General features: G+C 38.4%; 1 long non-coding RNA gene across 1 annotated transcript in view; it reads left to right on the forward strand.

Moving 5' to 3' along the window:
• Positions 1 to 2,588, forward strand: part of LOC104993172 — a 53,760-nt gene extending 51,172 nt beyond the window's left edge. Inside the window, exon 9 of the long non-coding RNA XR_825803.1 lies at positions 2,398 to 2,588. This is a non-coding gene — a long non-coding RNA (uncharacterized LOC104993172). The remainder of the gene's footprint in view (positions 1 to 2,397) is intronic.
• Positions 2,589 to 3,676: the final 1,088 nt, after the last annotated feature.

Here is a 3,676-nt window from a genome sequence, read left to right on the forward strand (position 1 = left end):
TCTTTGGGTCTACTTCTGGGAAGCCTCATATCAGACTGAGAATGTATGCTAAGTCACTTTAGTCGTGTCCGACTCTGTGCGACCCCATAGATGGCAGCCCACCAGGCTCCCCTGTCCCTGGGATTCTCCAGGCAAGAAGACTGGAGTGGGTTGCCATTTCCTTCTCCAATGCATGAAAGTGAAAAGTGAAAGTGAAGTCGCTCAGTCGTGTCCGACTCTTCGCAACCCCATGTATTGCAGCCCACCAGGCTCCTCCGCCCATGGGTTTTTCCAGGCAAGAGTACTGGAGTGGGTTGCCATTGCCTTCTCCAAGAATGTATAATATAGGATAAATAAAGTTTCAAGTCACAAAAAATCTCGGCCCTGATTAAAGAAATAGTGGTTTACTTTTGTCACACAACAAAAATTACAGTGCTTAAATCTGATAGGATTAATCCAAGTGCTTTGTGATGCCACCTGGAACCTAGCTTTTTTGTAACTTTTTTTCTTCTCTCCTGTCTTTAGTGTGCCTTTTTCGCTACATGGTAGTTATCTCATGCTATCACTTAGAGCAAGGAAAGGAAGAGGGGTGGGCAAGGCTTTCCCTAAGTGAAGATACTTATGTAAGAGGAAGGGAAACTCCAAGCATGTGCCCTATTTTGTTTCTTTGTCCAGAACTGTGTCATATCTGATATCTAAGGAAATCACTGGTAGAGGAAGTGCAATTCCTATGACTGGATTGAATCAGTCAGATTCATCTTCTAGGGCTAGAGAGAGAGTCTGAATTTTCCTTGAAATCAGAGATTTATGTGTGCTACAATGTTTGTGTTCCTTTAGCTGGGAAAAAATAGGGGAATCATATCTGCTACAAATAGTTCAGGAAAGAATAACTTTTGGAAATTTGACTACATAAAAATTTGTAAATTTCTGTTCAATGAAGGGAACCATCAGTAAAGTCAACTGACAGAGAATGGGCTGAGAGAAGTTAATCTGAGAACTCAAAAACTGAGAAGGGATATCTAGAATATTTAGTAAATGGCAAAACTAATACAATATTGTAAAGTTTAAAAAAAAAATCTAAGCGATCAAAAAAAAAAAAAAAAAAAAAAAAAAAGGAAGAAGAAGAAACTTAACAGAACAATGGTTAAAGCAGAGACTATAGATTCTAACAACTACTCTGGAAAATAGTCTGGAGATACTTAGTTTAATTTCATGTGTGTAGATCCCAGGACCCATCCACTACACTCCTGTGGAACTTTTAGTTTCTAAGGAGGCATATATAAGCTTGATTACTTGCAAATGATTTGTAGAACAGGGCATTGTCGAAAACACAGGTATCTATCTCTGCTGCTGCTGCTAAGTTGCTTTAGTCGTGTCCGACTCTGTACGACCCCACAGATGGCAGCTCACCAGGCTCCGCCGTCCCTGGGTTTCTCCAGGCAAGAACACTGGAGTGGGTTGCCATTTCCTTCTCCAGTGCGTGAAAGTGAAGTCATTCAGTAAGTGTCCGACTCTTCGTGACCCCATGGACTACAGCCTACCAGGCTCCTCCGTCCATGGGATTTCCCAGGCAAGAGTACTGGAGTGGGTTGCCATTGCCTTCTCCGATCTATCTCTAAGGGAGCAGATGGGAGAAATGCTGTGATATTCACAGGGGTAACAAATTAAAGACAGAGCTATGTGGAGAAATCTTTCAAACATGGTGTTGAGAGGAAAATGTAAGATAACAGAAGACCTCTAACATGGTATAGCTGGCAAATTTAAAACATAAAGACACAACAAAACAGTACCACTTTTCAAATATACCTGTGTTATTAGGAAAGGTGCTAAATGTAATAAGAGTAATTTCTTACAGTTGGAGGAATGGATTAGAAATGGAGATTGAAGATTAGAGGGAAAATAAAGCAAAACAGGAACCCTGCATGGATAATTGAATGGCTGTGTCATGAATTTGGAGTCCAGCCAATTCAGTTCTTTGCGTTCTAGTTTATGTGTTTACTTTCTAAGTCCTTCCTATTAAGATTCTACTTTGCATGCTAGCTCTTAGTTAAGCATACCCACTATTTTAAATATTGGTTGTAAAGAAACTCTACATAGAGACTTTTGAGTAATTATTTAATTTGTAGAAACAGTGTATACCAATATAAGTCCTCACTGTAAGCAAATGAATATCTTCTTCCAAAATCACACTTTTAAATTATCAATGGGGATATGTTGTCTTTTCCATTTGGTCTCAAAGGCTTTAGTTTGTAAAATACCACAGTCAACTTCATCTGTCACTTTACTCAATATAAGTTTGATTTTGCTCTCTACTTTCTTATTCCCCTTTAAAAATCAATAACAAATGTTTTGTTACTGAATAACAAAACTTCTGGAATAGTGATCAACTTTTCACTGTTTTTTTCCATTTTTCATGAGAATGAAGTTCATAAAGAAATTTGGAAGAATTATACTTTGATCTGAAGACATATTATAGCTGAAGATTTGGCTGGTGAATTTAAGCTATGGTTCAAAGCTGACCACACTAACTTCACCTGATAGAAAATTCTGATATTCATTCTGCAGTATGGGAATGGGAAGATTTTTGATGTAAGTTTTCTTTAGGTAAATTTCCCTGTGCCTTATATAAATCTAATTTATTATCTTTCTGATGAAATTATGATTTGAATTTTTAGAATTGATTGCTTATTGTGTACCAAGACACACATGTTATTTTATTAACCATGGATAAGTTTGCCTGACCCTTGAAGCTCACCAAGATTCTAGTGATGGCAAGACCAATTAGTTGATGCTGACTAGGAAATTGCTACTCAAAATGTGGTTTCAGTCAATAGGATTACCTGGGAGATTTTCAGACATACCAAAACTCAGGCTCAATGACATACCTAGTGAATAAAAGTTGTTTATTATAACAAGATGCCCAGGTGATTATTAAGTGCCTAAAGTTTGAGACCTTCTGTCAGTCTTTCCTTGGCATCTGGACAGTGATGTCAGGTTGAAGAAGAGCTGTTTTAAAATTTTTTTTTGAGGTATTTTTTTTTTAACTTTACAATATTGTATTGGTTTTGCCATATATCAACATGAATCCGCCACAGGTATATATGTGTTCTGCATCCTGAACCCTCCTCCCTCCTCCCTCCCCATACCATCCCTCTGGGTCGTCCCAGTGCACCAGCCCCAAGCATCCAGTATCATGAATCAAACCTGTTTTTACATAGTCATCTTTGCTTTTCTGATTATTTCTATCATTCATCCATTCAATAAGCATTTAGTCAATAATTCCTGTATTTCAGGCTCTAGATCAAATTGCCAACATTCTCTGGATCATTGAAAAAGTGAGAGAGTTCCAGAAAAACATCTATTTCTGCTTTATTGACTATGCCAAAGCCTTTGACTGTGTGGATCACAATAAACTGTGGAAAATTCTGAAAGAGATGGGAATACCAGACCACCTGACCTGCCTCTTGAGAAACCTGTATGCAGGTCAGGAAGCAAGTTAGAACTGGACATGGAACAATAGACTGGTTCAAAATAGGAAAAGGAGTACTTCAAGGCTGTATATTGTCACCCGGCTTGTTTAACTTATATGCAGAGTACGTCATGAGAAATGCTGGGCTGGAAGAAGCACAGCTGGAATCAAGATTGCCGGGAGAAATATCAATAACTTCAGATATGCAGATGACACCACCCTTATGGC

This window comes from Bison bison, unplaced genomic scaffold (assembly GCF_000754665.1).
Source record: "Bison bison bison isolate TAMUID 2011002044 unplaced genomic scaffold, Bison_UMD1.0 scf7180017864235, whole genome shotgun sequence".
Lineage (NCBI taxonomy): Eukaryota > Metazoa > Chordata > Mammalia > Artiodactyla > Bovidae > Bison > Bison bison.